Source organism: Aquarana catesbeiana, linkage group LG13, assembly GCF_042186555.1.
Source record: "Aquarana catesbeiana isolate 2022-GZ linkage group LG13, ASM4218655v1, whole genome shotgun sequence".
In the NCBI taxonomy this organism is placed as follows: domain Eukaryota; kingdom Metazoa; phylum Chordata; class Amphibia; order Anura; family Ranidae; genus Aquarana; species Aquarana catesbeiana.
The window spans coordinates 61,179,639-61,196,639 of NC_133336.1; the positions used below are offsets into that span (position 1 = coordinate 61,179,639).

Sequence of the window (17,001 nt, forward strand, 5' to 3'; positions counted from 1 at the left end):
CCCAAAGCCGATCTGTTCATCAGCTTCAGGTGCAGGCGCCGGCATTGCAATTAAGGGAAACCGGCAGTAAAGCCTTCAGGTTTCATACTGCGCATGTGCGAGTGGCGCGGCGCATTCTGAAGGGTCCTGTCATCTTTTGGGACACACACAGGTTCCAGAAGGCAGCTGGAGGAAGGAGGAGGGCCGGATGCAACTGTGGAAGTGACGTACCCCGCCGTGGCGACATAGGACCGAAGTCCTGAAGAAAAAATGCAATAAAGGTACTACAAAGAAAAAAAAAAAAAAAAAGGAATCTTTAAAAACGAAGGGAGGTGGGGGTTCTTGATCAATTGGTTGAGACAGATTTGTCTTTTTGCCTTTAATGGGGTAGGGCTATTTATTTAAATGTAACTGAGTGCAATTTCTCTGAAGTCACAAGCTCATACAAAATGGATTTAAGAACACCCTAAACTATGATTCATGTGGAAAGATTTGTGGACTTGGGTGGGAGATCCTTTGTGATTATACGCTCCCACTCCACTTGATACGATATGGAAAATCCCAGCTGACACAACATTCTTTGTCTTTCGTACAGAAATAACAAAGGAGACACAGAGAACGGCACTCAACGCTGTTACATCATAATGCCGAGTGAACAATAGGCAAAAGTCTGTTACGCTCGATCCCTTCAACTTTGGCCCACTTTAAATCGACAAAATAGCCAAAAATAAATTCAATGAAAGGTGGTGTTCGTTGCAGAAATACAATCAAATCATAATAAAATGACTTCATAAGACTGACTACCAAAGAAATGGAAAACATTACCCTCTGAATGTACAGAATCTGACAGAAGAGAGCAATGGAAAAAGCTCCAACCTTGGTTTATGATTGATATGTGTAGGACAGCATCACATGGTCATAAACTGGATGATGGCTACCTAATCCAGTGCTGTTATGATGGTCATCTGGTTTTCTCTATAAAGAGAAATTTTAGATAACCAATCAGTAAGCTGCCAAAGTTATTCAGCTTAAAATGTGGTGAGGAAGAGGAGTGATCGACATCTAGATGTACAAATAGCTCAAATAGCTCTGGTTATGTATATTTTGATGGTACCTGTGGGTTTGCTGGCAGCTCTATAATCTTATGGAAATCTCTAGAGTTGGCCTCGTGAAAAAACACAAAGAAAGTGTAAAAAATAGGATCGTTAATTCACTGATGCTTATCAGAAGTGCAATGAAAAGTGCTATTAATGAAGGTGGTCAGAGTCATAATTTAAAGCGGGGGTCCACCTATCTATCGTGTTTTTTTTTTTTGAGTTAATTCACAAACTTTTCTTCTCAGCATTACATACTCACATATTGTGTGTAATATGTCCGCCTGTGTCAGATTTCGGTGGAAAGAATAACTTATATTATTCACTGCAGGCGGTTTCCATCTTCATTGTGGGCATTTGAAGCCCACAAGCATTTATTTCCTGGATGTGGTGAATGCTGTGCTCCCAGCATTCACTGCTCGTTCCCGCACATGCTCAGTGGCATCCTGGGAAGCCTGAGACTAGCTCCCAGGAGTCTGGGAGAGGCTAGAAACACGCCTACTCCCACGGGAGGAGAACCAGGAAGTGCAAAGAAGAATAGAAAAATAAAAGGTAATTACGGCGATTTAAATTTTTTTAAACGGCATGTCAGCATCTAGGCAAGGAAGAGAATACATACAGATATTGTTCAAAATTTGAGTGGAACTCCGCTTTAAGTGATGAACAATCAGATTTTTTTTTTAAAACACCAAGATGCGTTTCATGGCTGATTATCCACTTCCTTCATTTTACAGTGTACCATAAAAAGTTCCACGCTCCTTCCTGCTCAGCAATCACTGGCCTGTCTGGAATCAAGAAGTGTGGAACTTTTTATGTTACACTGTAAAATGAAGGAAGTGGCAGATCAGCAAAAAACACATTTTTTAGTGCATTTAAATAAATGTAGTGGTTTATCACTTAATTTAGGATGATTCACTAATATCACCATATACCACCATGGATGTCTCTGCCATATTCGCATTTGACGTTTTTTCATTTGCACTTCTGATAAACACCACTCTGTTGTCCCCAATGAGGATCTAGGACCAGGTTTGCCAAGGCAGAGAGAGCAACCTAGTCCTGCATGGAGACATGGGTATTCTCCACATGTCTACTCAGAAGGTTGTGTTTACCACCATAATTGATCATTCGCAACCTAACAAAACATCAGTTACATCTCCTTTATTGTTCTGAATATCTATTATTACATATCATCACTGTGGAATTACTACACCAGGGCTTTTCTGACTCTTATTTCTTTTTTCCTTTCCTACCTTTTTCCTTCTGACACGCCACTCTGAGGACCACCAACCCACTATTCATTGGTGTGTTTCCAGAATAAACTTTATTATGGTATTCAACAAAAAAATAGCCAACTTGTTTCAGGGGTATCAGAGGTCCCCTTTCATTAGCACTTGAATATAATAAGGATGAGGTCTGGAATGGGATAGTTGGTATATACAGTAAAGAATCACAGAATTGGAACTGAGAAGCATCTGTTCCAGCTTTCAGTTTGGCAGCCATCCAGCAAACAGCTAGTAGTAGTTTTCTCACATTTAACTGGACTTGTTCCATAATCTTAAAGAGGCTTCACCACACATCCAAGTAGCTTAAATGAATGTCAGGAAGATACCCCAGCATGTAAACCCACACTGGTAACTCCATCACCTTAATTCAATCACCACAGAATATGTCAAAGCCGATGTTGATTATCCAGGAACATGATGAGGGGTGTGAAAGTTTGTGAAATCCCTATTCTAATTATTTGATCCAATCACCATGGTGCCATGTAAGTGTCAGTTGTATGAGTCACATGACTGAAGGTGTGAATTGTCAAATTGCCAAGGTAGAGATGTTAAAACAGAGGGTGTCCGATGGTGTCCAATGGTGTTTAGCAATGGTTGTTTCAGTTTTACATAGATGGCGTCTTTAATCCCTCCTGCAACCAATTGTCTTCTTTGTCCAAAATGTGTATTTTAATGTCCTTGAAGGATTGTTACTTTTCTGGGAAGAAGCTCTAGTCTTCCTCTATATGTGAACCCTCACCTTGTAAAACAACCCAGTTTAAAATAGAATATATATATATATATATATATATATATATATATACACATACATATACACGCACACAAATACTGTACACTATAAATACTTTTTTGATTTTTATAAGTTATTAAGTTGCCCTCCATTCTCAGCTGCATATGGGGTTTGGAGAGGTGGGGGTGGAGACCGCAGGGGGTTATGTCAGCAGTGTCAACACAAGTCTGATCACTGGTAAACAGGCAGGCTATGCTCTCAGCACATTTAGAAAACTGGCCACTCTGGGATGGCTGAGCTTCTATGCCTAGTGTGGTCACTTTAAAAAGGACTGTGGGAAGACTGGTAGGATCACCAGTTATTTCACACAAAAAACAATGCAAAGAGAACAGAATGCCTTTTAAGTACATGGTACAACAAATTCACATCAGGAAAAATGAAATGATGGAGTAACATACTGCTTGTCTCATTCTAGCATCCTGGTTTTGGCTGTGATGCATTCTTCCTGTCTGCTTATTCACCTGCAAGGTGACTGATGTAGCCAGTCTCTGGGTGGAGACCAAACCTGATTTAAGCCAGCCAAGCCTGCAGTCTCAGGCTTGTGATATTCAGTTTAACATGTATTCCAAGCTCCCTGTTTGTCTGACCTGTCTGCTAGTTTGTATTCTCTTGTTGATTACTTTGGATCAGATATGGTATATGCGTGGAACTCTGCCTGCTGACCATGATTGTAAATGATCAATCGCATCACTATTTTCACCATGTAATCACATAATCTGATTCATCAAGATATGGTCATAGTCATGAACAGGATATCTCAGTGCTGACAATGAATGCAAAACGAGTGATAATTTTCTGCCCAGGCTGATTAAATCAAATTGATTGAATCTGATGTAAATCAATCAGAAGGGAAGTTATGGCTATTTGATTATTTGCCGATTTGATAATTTTGATAGAATTTCACATGGATTGGATAATATTATCAAAATGTTTGTGGCTACCATTAGAGTTTTGCTCACTGGTGAGCTGAAGCCATGAGCCTTAAGTTGGCCATATATGGACAAATCTCTTCTCAAGAATACAGAGTGGAGATCAATCTGAGTATCTATGCTGATATTACATACATGGCCATTTAATGAATTACGACACAGCATGTTTTCAAACCAGGGACTCTTTCTTGCCTATTTTCAACATATTTTGGACAGCTACCATGGGAAAAAAACCTCTCACTGATATGATTGTGACCCTTCTAGGTTAGAAAACAATTCTGTAAAAGTTTGACGTGGGTTCCTAGAATACCTGTAAAGAGTTGGAAGGGGAGAACTTCCTATTGTTGGGATTTGAATAGATGGTGTGAAGTAGATAAATGAACTTGTAGCTCGTACAGGGTGGGGATTAGGCACACAATGAAGACACTCTGCACATGTAAACAGAAACACCAAGTTTTGCCTATCACTCAGGAAACACATGTTTTTGGGAGCGTATGGTCGTGTGTCCTGAGATGTTCAGCTAGAATGCTATTGAAAACCATATCTGTGTACAATATGAAGAGGCAAGCATAGGATCCTGAATGAAAATAAATACAACCAACCACCCAATTTTAGAGTTCACAATTTTAATCTATATACAGTGTATATATACTGTATCTCTCTCTCTATATCTATCTATCTATCTATATCTATAGATAGATAGATATGTATAGATATATATAGATCTATATATATCTATATATGTATAGATATATATAGATCTATATATATATATAGATATATATAGATCTATATATATCTATATATACACACATATACATATATATATATATATATATATATATACATATATATATATATATATATATATATATATATATATATACACACACACACACACACACACACACACACACACACACACACCAATCTGCCATAACTTTATGACCACTGAGAGGTAAAATGAATAACATTAACTTGTTACAATGGCATCTGAAAGTCAGTGGAATATCTTAGGCAGCAAGCAAACATGTTACAAATGAAGTTGTTTGTGTTAAAAGCAGAAAAGATGGGTATCGCAGTTTGCTGCATGTAGGCAGATTGCCTATATCAGCCTAGTTAGGTGCTGTCCCAGCCGTGAGGGAGTTAATTATGTTTCCTGGGTTTTTCTTGGCTGGCTTCTTGGGTTGTTGTCAGCATGCTCTCCATAAGTGGTCCATCTCCCATACCATCGGGAGCAGATCAGCACCATAGAGGTCCTTAGCTTGTGCACAAGTATGGAAGAAGAAGGGTTAAGTGAATGCATGCATGGAATCCATGCTAGGTGCATGGCGGTACCCTGTTCCTTTACTGGGAGTGAGATATCAGAGATACGCTGGACAGATGGAGTGAGCATCAGCTCTGCATGTCCCTCCTAAATGCAACAAGTAACCGTAGTGGTGTATGCCAACATGAAGAGCCTTAACTAGTGTTCAGTTGGGACCCACACTTGGTGTCCAATGAGTAGGGGAACATGGAGGGAGTGTCACTCACCTACCTCACATGCATATGGGGCTATTTAGCTGCAGACCAGTCAGGGTGCTCATGCTGACCCGTGTCCACAGCCAAAAGTGCCCACAATGGGCACAGGAGGATCAGAACTGGACCATGGAGCAATGGAAAAAGGTGGCCTGGTCTGAATCACATTATCTTTTACATGTGCGTCGCTTACCTGGGGAAGTGATGAAACCAGGGTGCAGTATGGGAACAAGGCAAGCTGGCGGAGGCAGTGTGATGCATTGGACAATGTTCTGCTGGAAAATCTTGGGTCCTGCCATTCATGTGAATGTTACTTTTGACATGTACTACCTACCAAAACATTGTTGGTGACCAAGTACACCTCCTTATTGAATTGGTATTCCCTGATGACAGTGGCCTCTTTCAGCAGGATAATGCACCCTACCACACTGCAAAAATGTGTACAAGGTGTTGACTTTTTTGACACTTGTTTGACTGGGCTGATATTCTAAGCAAGGGCATCAGAGTAATCAACTTTGCATATACTGTCGATAATCAGCATTATTCTAATATGCTTTTACATTGTATTAGAGTGTCTACTATGCCCAGCTATAAATATTCAACTTCTGTTTACAAGCCTAGAGTCAGCCTCCAAAAATCAACAGTTCACTACAGAATGCTCACAGAGGCATTACATTGTGCCTATGGTTTCCACCTGGCAACAAACTAAATTTAAAGATTTTCATATGGCCCCAGTGTAAACTTGTGTAACTATAATAAAATAATGTAGGTAATGAAGATACTTCACAAAGTTGATTATTTGGCTGTCCTGGCCCAAAATGTCAACTTAGGCTGGGTCCACACTATATGCAGCAGGGGGTCCAGTGCATCCCGGTTCTCCGTTTCAGGGGTGAATCGGGTCCGAATTTTTGCCTAAATTCGGACCTGAAACAGAGCCAAAGACGCACAGTGAACTGCACGGCTGCCCCAGAGTTGTGTGAACCGGCTCCATTGGGAGCCAGTCACAGCCTCCTGTCATGCGAATTGGATGCGGAGAAAATAGCATAAGTGTGAACCCAGCCTCAGGCAAACAAAGTGTATAAAAGTGGAACTTTTCCTTTTGGGATAAAGGTTTTACAAAACTAAAAAAAGCTCATTATTGCAAGCTCCCCTGTCGGTGGTAAATGGTTTGTCTCAACCCTCTAATTGCCACTTTTGCTAGACAGCTTACTAAAAAAAAAAAACAAAACTAATGCAGCCACCACATCTAGGAATTGGTAAGCTGCAATATAATACATTTTTGGTTTTGAGTTTTGAGTATCAAGAGGAAATGGAAATAGCATTCCACATGTCTAGTGAGGCAGGAAGTGAATATATTGCAAACCTGAACAGTTAGGGCACCATTAAGAATGCCAACCACTTTTCACCTGTCGTAGAAGTGAACAGTATCCCACATAACAGCAGATGGTGAAACAAGCAACTGCGTAAGCAGTGGTTAATCCAATGCCCCTTTAAGGTAGAGTTATTCCTAATCCTCCCCAGATGTGAGGTGAATTTATTTTTTTTCTTGCAAGATCCTATATAAGGTTTGGGTAGAGCTTAGGTAGAGGTCAGTAGGCTTATGGGAATGGAGCTGCCTGGACATGGATTAGTAAGACCTCATCTGGAATATGCAGTTCAGTTTTAGGCACCAGTTCTCAAAAAGGATATCGGGGAACTGGAGAAAGTGCAGAGAAGGGCAACCAAACTGATAAGAGGCACGGCTCAGCTATGAAGAAAGATTAGAGGATCTAAATTTATTCCCTCTTGAGAAGAGGAGATTAAGAGGGGATAAGATCAACATGTACAAATACATAAGTGGTCCATATAGTGAACTTGGTGTTGAGTTAGTCACTTTAAGGTCATCACAGAGGACAAGGGGGCACTCTTTACATCTAGAGGAAATTTAGTCTCCAAATACGGAAAGGTTTCTTCACAGCAAGAGCTGTGAAAATGTGGAATAGACTCCCTCCAGAGGTGGTTCTGGCAAGCTCAGTAGATTGCTTTAAAAAAGGCCTGGATTTTTCCTAAATGTACATAATATAACTGGGCACTGACATTTATAGGTAAAGTTGATCCAGGGAAAATCCGAGTTTACAAGCTAAAAATGTTACATGTTACACCCTAAATACAGTGTACCATGTTCTTAAAGGTGAGCTTAGCCTTTAAACAAAAGGGTGGGCACCCCTGTTACTAGGTGAACTGCTGACTTAAAGAGGGCCTGCTGTGACGAAGATAAGTCTTTGATAAAGACTGTTACCTATTTACTACTTAAAATATTTAATAAAATAGAGCTGGACTGGGCCTCTGCCTGAGGTATGGTGTTTAAAGTTGATGCCTGTTATCTGTCAAAGTGTGAGTTGGGATAGCACACAGGCCCCAGCACTGGGCAGATGCATCTCATGTAGGAGACACACTGTGAGACACGGGATCCTGAAGCAGAATTACAGTGTTGCAAACCTGGTCAGGTTGTGGCTGGTGATGGATAGGGGCTGAAGTCAACTTCTTTGTCTTGTCGGTGAGAATCTGACCACCTCCAAGTGATATTGGCCCCCATTCCACATAGGCCTCAGGTGCTAAGTGGACCATCCATGCCCCATCCTCCAACCACAAGGAAAACACAAGACCTAGCACAAGGAGTGTCCCCAGCTGTCTGCAACAAAGAGAATGGTGAGTGAAGGGCTTATAAACCGCCATCATGCACATGTTGCAGAAAGAGAAATCTGCATGGGCTGTGAACTGTATATGGGCGCAGCAGTGAGGCCCTAGTCAGCCCTGTGGTGAAGCAGGCCCCCTAGTGATGAGCTGGATGATTTAGTCGCAGTTGGACCGGCTTGCTTTCAACTGCGATACTACATCTAGTACAAATGGACCCCAAGTTCTATAAGGCTCCTGTGCAGCTGCATACATTATACAGAAGGGACCAGTCCACCCAAGAGCTGTATTTTAGCTAATTGAGTATGGTGGGGCTTCCTTAAAGTCTTGGGCATTCCAACAGTGAGATCTCCCTAGTGTAATTTTTTACTCTGTTGCTGTCCATTTGGAAGTTTTGGGTGTTCCTATCCACCCACTTTTGTTTGTACCAGCTTCTCTAGTCTCACTCTTCATAATTTAGAATAAATAAGAAATCCAATAGAAGAGTGGTAACCCATCATATTTGGCACAGCTGGTGTTCTTACCCAGAATTTAAAGCAAAGACCCCACCAATAAAGTCCCCTAGGGATGAAAATAATTGTCAGATGGTTTAACTCTCCAGCATCTAGCAAGAACTGAAACATCAGTTTTGAGTGAACTGCTGAAATAAGATAGAGTGGTGTACAATCTATAAAATCAATACCCTAAAATACAAAAGTTGAAAATCAACCTATAAGTAATACATGCTCCCCATATACTGATAATATTCAATGGCTATGCAGGACTGTGTTTGTTATACTTTTCTCTGGCTTATACCAGGAAATTGCAAAATTAGATAATTTGTAGTTGCAGGATTTTTTTCTCATCTGCCGCCTAAGATAACAGACTTCAGTCTTTGTTGCGGTCAGCAATTCAAGGAAGTTGTAAATATGGAAAAAGATATGAAGGGAAACGAAAAAAAAGGCATACGGAGATTAGTCATTTCAGTGATTTTCCGAAAATACAGATGCCATCAATAAAGAGAAACACGTACTTACTGTGAGGAGCTGAGCCAGGTTTATAACATACACATTTTTATAACATACACATTATCTTTCCATACTTTGAGACTTTGAAACCAGAAATCAGGACAACCTTCAGTCCCCAGAAACTGTCATACCCCATCCAATATAAGTAACAGGGACTTGGATTAAGGACACAGGTAGTTGCTTGCAAAAACTGGAACTCTTATGCCCTGTACACACGAGCGGAATGTCCGACAGAAAAAGTCAGACGGAAGCTTTTCATCGTCTATTCCGATTGTGTGTAGGCCTCATCGGACTTCTTTTTTTGAAAATTCTGACAGACCTAAACATTTAGAACATGTTCTGAATATTTCCAACTAAACCAATTCCTATCGGGAAAACCGATCGTCTGTATGCTGTTCCGACGGACCAAAAACGGCTATTGGCTACTGGCTATTGAACTTCCTTTTTCTAGTCCCGTCGTAAGTGTTGTACGTCACTGCGTTCTGGACGGTCGGACTTCGGTCGGACTTTGGGTTGACCGTGTGTAGGCAAGACCACTTGAATGGAATTCCGTCGGAGCTCCGTCAGGGAAACCTTCGGAGATTAATCAGAAGGCAAAACCGGTCGTGTGTACACGGCATAAGTTATATAGCTAGTCAATTTGGAAAAGACATAAATGTCCATCTTGTTCAAACAAAAGATTAAAATGAATTAAAAACCTTCATTACTAAGCTAGCCATACACTGATGAAAATACAGCCAGTTCAGCAGGGACTGGCTGAATTTTCATCTATCGAAGGGACATGCGAGAAAATTTTCGTTGATCAGCAAGAGCAGCTCTCAGAATACAATTTACTGGTGCGGAGATTCTTCCATCTACCTCATTTGTGTGGATGGAGGAATCTGTTTTTTTTTTTTTTTTTTTTCATTTAGCCTACTGGCTGAATTAAAAAAAATAACTTATGCCCTGTACACACGGTCGGATTTTCCGACGGAAAAAGTGCGATCGGAGTGTGTTGTCGGAAATTCCGATCGTGTGTGGGCTCCATCTGACTTTTTCCGTCGGAATTTCCGACACACAAAGTTTGAGAGCAGGCTATTAAATTTTCCTACAACAAAATCCGATCGGTTAAATTCCGATCGTGTGTACACAAATCCGACGCACAAAGTGCCATGCATGCTCAGAATAAATTGAGAGACGAAAGCTATTGGCTACTGCCCCGTTTATAATCCAGACGTACGTGTTTTACGTCACTGCGTTCAGAGCGATCGGATTTTCCGACAACTTTGTGTGACCGTGTGTATGCAAGACAAGTTTGAGCCAACATCCGTCGGAAAAAATCCATGGATTTTGTTGTCGAAATGTCCGATCAATGTCCGACCGTGTGTACAGGGCATAACAGTGTATGGCCAGCTTTAGAATCCTAAGGCAACGGGCCCCCTATGTAATCCACTCCGCAGCTTCCCCAGAGATGTGTGAAGCGGCTCCATTGCGAGCTGGTCACACTCTCCTATCATGCGAATTGGATGCGAGGAAAGCTGCATCCAATTTGCATATGTGTGAACCCAGCCTATGACAGGAAGTGTGTTACTGGCTGGATCGCCCAGGGAAAATACTGGACAAAAAGCCTACAAAAAGAATATTAATGCAGCCACCACATTTAAGTATTGGTAAGCTGCAATATACAGTTGTGCTCAAAAGTTTACATACCCTGGCAGTATTTATGATTTCTTGGCCATTTTTCAGAGAATGTGAATGATAACACGAAAAAATTTCTTTCACTCATGGTTAGTGTTTGGCTGAAGCCATTTATTATCAATCAACTGTGTTTACTCTTTTTAACCACTTGCTTACAGGGCACCTAAACCCCCCTCCTATCCAGACCAATTTTCAGCTTTCAGCGCTGACGCACTTTGAACGACAATTGCGCGGGCATACAACACTGTACCCAAATAAAATTTTTATCATTTTTTCACCACAAATAGAGCTTTCTTTTGGTGGTATTTGATCACCTCTGCAGTTTTTACTTTTTGTTAAAAAATTGTAAAAACTGAATTTAAAAAAAATTATTTTTTTTATTTTTTTATATTTTGTTATAAAAAATTTAAAACGGGTCATTTTTCTCCATTATTGATGTACGCTGATGAGGCGGCAGTGATGGGCACTGATGGGAGGCAGTGATGGGCACTGATGGGTGGCAGTGATGGGCAGCACTGCCAGGTGGCACTGATTGGCACTACAGGTGGGCATTGATAGGGGGCACTTGTGGGCATTGATAGGTGGCACTTGTTGGCATTGATAGGTGGCACTGTGGGCACTGTTAGGTGGCACTGTGGGCACTGTTAGGTGGCACTGTGGGCTCTTTTAATTGGCACTAGTTAGTGGCACTGATGAGGCAGATGTGCCTCTTCCATCCCAGCCGGTGATCGGCTTTTTTTTCTACTCACGCTGTTACCGATCTTTTGTTTACATCATGTGATCAGCTGTCATTGGCTGACAGCTGATCACATGGTAAGGGGCTGGGACCGGCCCCTTACTCGGAGCGATGATCAGCCGAGTCTCAGTGACTCGGTGATCACAGCGCGCCCTGCAGGGCGCGCGCAGGGAGCGTGCACAGGGGAGGTCCGTGCTGTGGCCGTCATTCGACGTCAGGTGGTTAAATCATAAGCACAACAAAAACTACCCAAGTGACCCTGATCAAAAGTTTACATACCCTGGTGATTTTGGCCTGATAACATGCACACAAGTTGACACAAAGAGGTTTGAATGGCTATTAAAGGTAACCATCCTCACCTGTGATCTGTTTGGTTGTAATTGGTGTGTGTGTATAAAAGGTCAATGTGTTTCTGGACTCCTGACAGACCCTTGCATCTTTCATCCAGTGCTGCACTGAGGTTTCTAGATTCTGAGTCACGGGGAAAGCAAAAGAATTGTCAAAGGATCTGTGGGAAAAGGTAGTTTAACTGTATAAAACAGAAAAGGGATATAAAAAGATATCCAAGGAATTGAGAATGCCCATCAGCAGTGTTCAAACTCTAATCAAGAAGTGGAAAATCAGCCAAACACTAACCATGAGTGAAAGAAAAGTTTTTGTGTTATCATTCATATTCTCTGAAAAATGGCCAAGAAATCATAAATTCTGCCAGGGTATGTAAACGTATGAGCACAACTGTATAAATAATTTGTTTTTGGGCTTAGATACATTTTAATGCCCATGGTTTTAGAATGGGATGTCCAATAAGCTCATATAAGTGTGCCAGTTGCCCACAGACCTTTGGCCAGAGTGTACAGGTATAATTGGTTCAGCATGAAGCTACTCATGAGACTACAGACAGTTGACTAAGGTTTGGCAGACATGAATTATAAAAACTAATTTCTATGCAAGGTTTCTCAGATCTTCAGGTTGTTTGTGTCATGATAATGCCAATTTTGTGACTGTTAATTATATCAGTATAAAGCTACTACTGTTTCTAATCTGCTCAAATTTCATTATGGAAAACTAACAAATAATAAAATAATATTTATGAAAATGGAACCTGCGCTGTTCTCAAGTTGATTAAAAAGAAAACTGATAAATTTTGTGATGCATGTTGGTTTATTTCTTTGACATAAACGAAAGCACGAGCCTAATTAAACCGTAGCTTAGAAGGTGTTTCTCATAGCTTGTAAATATTTTTATTCTTATTGGTCTGAAATGAAGTATAATAGGCATAGAAGTAGTAAAGGGAATAAAATACATCTGATATTGCATGGTTTAATTAAACAAATGAATGTTGGATACAATCAGACTTAAAATGAGTACAGTTACTGGAGGTTTGCCATAAAAAGTCAACCAGCAATTTATAGGATTGTAAAGAGCATATATAGCACACAAACTACAATGAAATACTCTCCAATATTACAAACAAATTCAAACCAAACTGACTCCAACCAATAGTACCCCAACTATGCCTCTACTGTAGTTGCCCCTTAGGTCAGTATACTTTTGAATAAGGACTCCTTCACACCACAGATTGTAGATCATTGCCATCCAGGGATGACTCAAATTGGGAGTTTTTAGCTTGCCAAAATTTTGGTGAAAATGAAGACATTTGTTAAAATGCATTGTAATCAAAAGGGAAAGCTAAATTAAAGTGATACAAAAGGTATTTAAAAAATAACAAACAGGTTATACTTACCCACTCTGTGCAATGGTTTTCACAGAGCAGTCCCAATCCTTCTATTCTCAGGTTCCCCCCACCCCCCAGCGCTCTGGGCTCCTTCTACATGCTGGGTGCCCCCATAGCAAGCTTGCTATGGAGGCACTGGTGTGTGCTCGCTCCCGAGCTCCACTCTGTGTGTTCATTGAACAGGCTCAGCCCCATTGCCCACTCCCTCTTCACTGGCTGTGATTGACAGCAGTGGGGACCCGTGTCTGAGCCAATGAAGAGAGCCGGGAGAGCAACTTGTGCACATCACTGGATCGAGATTGGGCTTAGGTAAGTATTAGGGGTGCTGGCGGGGAGCTGTACACAGAAGGTTTTTTGCCTTCATGAATATCATTTATGAAGGTAGAAAACCTTCAGCCCTTAGAACTACTTTAAGGTTGTTTATATGGTTTTTAAAGCCTAACTCCACATTTAATGTCCGTTCAAATAGCTTGTTTGGTCCAAGCTGGCCGAAATGAACTATTAACGGCACTAAAAAGTGCGCATGCTGGGCACGCTGTATAAGCTGTATGTAGCCTCAGCTGTATACAGCACTGTGTTTCAGCAGTTAGATGTGAACTTTCCATCCCACTCCTGGAGCAAAATTGTTTTGGGCTGAGCACTGCTCATTGTATTCTAGGAATGAAAATATTTAATGAAAATAATTTCTGTGATTGATTGAGACAGAGATGATTTCATCTGCTGCCCTCCCCACCTCAGCCAATCAGAGGAAGCTTTGCATTTATTCATAGAATACAAAGCTTCCAATAAATGGCTGAACAGCACTCAGCCCGACTCTGTTTTGTTTCGTGAATGGGACAAGAATTTCCTTTCCAACGGCCAGAACACATCTCTGTATACTGTATGTAGCTGGGAATATATACAGTTAATATAGCGCACCAAGCAAGTGCACCTGTTAGTGCAGTAACTATTCTAAGCTGGCCTAAACGTACTATTTAAAGGAACATTAAACTCGGCGTTAGGCTTTAAGGGTGTGATGGGCTTTAAATGACTCCTGAGGGATAGGGTAACTAGGACTTGTTCTTGTGTCAAAAAACGTCCCTTAATGAGTTGGGAACAGGACGTTGGATATTAAGAAACAGAGGAACCTTTAGGCTAAGCCTAACCCTTTCTTTATAAACAAAGACACACGATCTCTAGGTCAGTGATGATATGGCAATTTTTTTTCCCTAAGTACATGTGTCAAAACTTATGGCTAATTTTGGCATCATTTTGTCAAAAATTAAACTGGTTATTACACCAGAAAAACAATTTTGGGGAAATCACTTTGAACATCCCTGAACGTATATCTACCTGGCTGGTAAGTGGCCGGTAAACATGGGACTTGTTCCAATTTTATTATTGGCCCAATCAGATTGGTGTGTTATGCAATGTATATAGTAGGATGTGTTGGGTTGCGATTAACTATAAATGGCACTGTAAAGCGGGCAACACACAGCAAACCACACAACACACATGTTGTGCATTGTGGAGCACTGCTTTAAAATTGTGCATGTCCAGTTTCTGTACGTCAATGTGCGTTGGTGGCCCATTTAAAATGAACAGTTTGCCTTAAGTGCAGCAACTCAATGTTCGTTAACATAAAGTATAATTTGAAGGGGGCCTAAAAGGAAAAAGACTATAGGACCTATACTTTTTTTCCAGAAAAGTTAGTGAAAGCAAAATGGGAATCAGACACAGGCAAAATTTCTTGTTTTTAAAAGCAAAAAACTGCATGACATAATTAATGCAACAGTATGAGAATATTGGGTCTTACCGCTTATATTTCAATGAAGATAACCAATTATGATAGACTGATGATACAAAGCTTCATAGATGGCTGTGTCTCAACATTTCACAGTTTCGACTTTAGATCATCACATATTGAAGTCTGAACTATTAAAATCTAACCTTTATTCTGAGTCCCTGACATGAGACAAGTAAGTGCATTAGAAATGTCAGAAGTCCTGATCTTCATACTTGTTCTTGTAGAAGTGACTAAAAGTACTAAGTCAGTGACTGACTAATAATGATAGATACTGAAGGAATCCTTAGTGTAAAGGAAAAAACATATTTCCCTTAGCAGATTTCTCCTTTAAGAGGTATTTTCACTTCAAACCAAACTTGGACCCTTGCAAAAATATTTTTTATGAAGCCCTGTCTCTGGTATTTCATCTGATTTCTCCAAAACCAGGACCTACAGCTAAGGATTATTTAATGAAGTGGAAAATAGTATATTAAAGGCAGTGGCAGTGCGTCCATAAGGGCGCACATGGCGCCGCCCCCTCTTTCCAGCCACCCCCTCTATGGCCAATGGGTAGATTCATGCATTGCATGAATCTGTCCACATCTGCCACTACCACTCCCTATTCAGGCACCTGGCCCCTTTTTGGGCGCCAGGCCCCTGAATTACAGTAGGAGTAAAAAAAAGGTGACCTGCAAACGCCATGCTTGGCGCTCGCAGTTCACCCAGGTGTGTTAGAACATCGAATGAATATTCGCTGTCCTAACACTGAACCGCCTCTCCGCCAATCAGGTGCTCGGGTCTGTTACCTGTCACCTGATTAGCTGAAACAACAGGCGCTGTGATTGGACACCTAATGGGAGAGGACGGGAGGAGACTAAGAACACTGCTCACTGCCCCCACCTGCTGCCCCACCAAGAGAGGGTAAGTGCCCGGCAGACGGCGAGCAGGCGGGGGGTCACAGTGGCGGCATTGGATGGCACAGTGGCAGCATTGGATGGGCACAGTGGCAGCATTGGATGGGCACAGTGGCAGCATTCCATGGGCACAGTGGCAGCATTTGATGGCACAGTGGCTGAGTTTGATGGGCAGAGTGGTAGCATTCAATGGGCAGAGTGGCAGGATTCGATGGGCACAGTGGCAGCATTCGATGGGCACAGTGGCAGCATTTGATGGCACAGTGACAGCGTTTGATGGGCACAGTGGCAGCATTTGATGGCACAGTGGCTGCATTTGATGGGGACAGTGACAGCGTTTGATGGGCACAGTGGCAGCATTTGATGGCACAGTGGCTGCATTTGATGGGGACAGTGGTAGCGTTTGATGGGCACAGTAGCAGCGTTTGATGGCACAGTGGCAGCCTTTGATGGGCACAGTGGCAGCGTTTATTGGGCACAGTGGCAGCGTTTGGCACAGTGGCGGCCTTTGATGGGCACAGTGGTGGCATTTGATGGGGACAGTGGCATCATTTAATGGCACAGTGGCAGTGTTTGATGGGCACAGTGGCAGCGTTTGATGGCACAGTGGTGGCATTTGATGGGCACATTGGCAGCGTTTGGGCACAGTGGCAGCATTTGATGGGCACAGTGGCAGCATTTAATGGCACAGTGGCAGCCTTTGATGGGCACAGTGGCGGCATTTGATGGGCACAGTGGCTGAGTTTGATGGGCAGAGTGGTAGCATTCAATGGGCACAGTGGCAGGATTTGATGGGCACAGTGGCAGCATTCGATTGGCACAGTGGCAGCATTTAATGGGCACAGTGGCAGCGTTTGATGGGCACAGTGGCTGCATTTGATGGCACAGTGAGGCTGCA

At 41.8% G+C, this 17,001-nt stretch overlaps 1 protein-coding gene across 1 annotated transcript in view; it reads right to left on the reverse strand.

The window, feature by feature from the left end:
* RHOJ (ras homolog family member J) overlaps positions 1-17,001 on the reverse strand; it is a 151,319-nt gene that overhangs the window by 69,118 nt on the left and 65,200 nt on the right. The gene's annotated exons all lie outside the window — the stretch shown is intronic.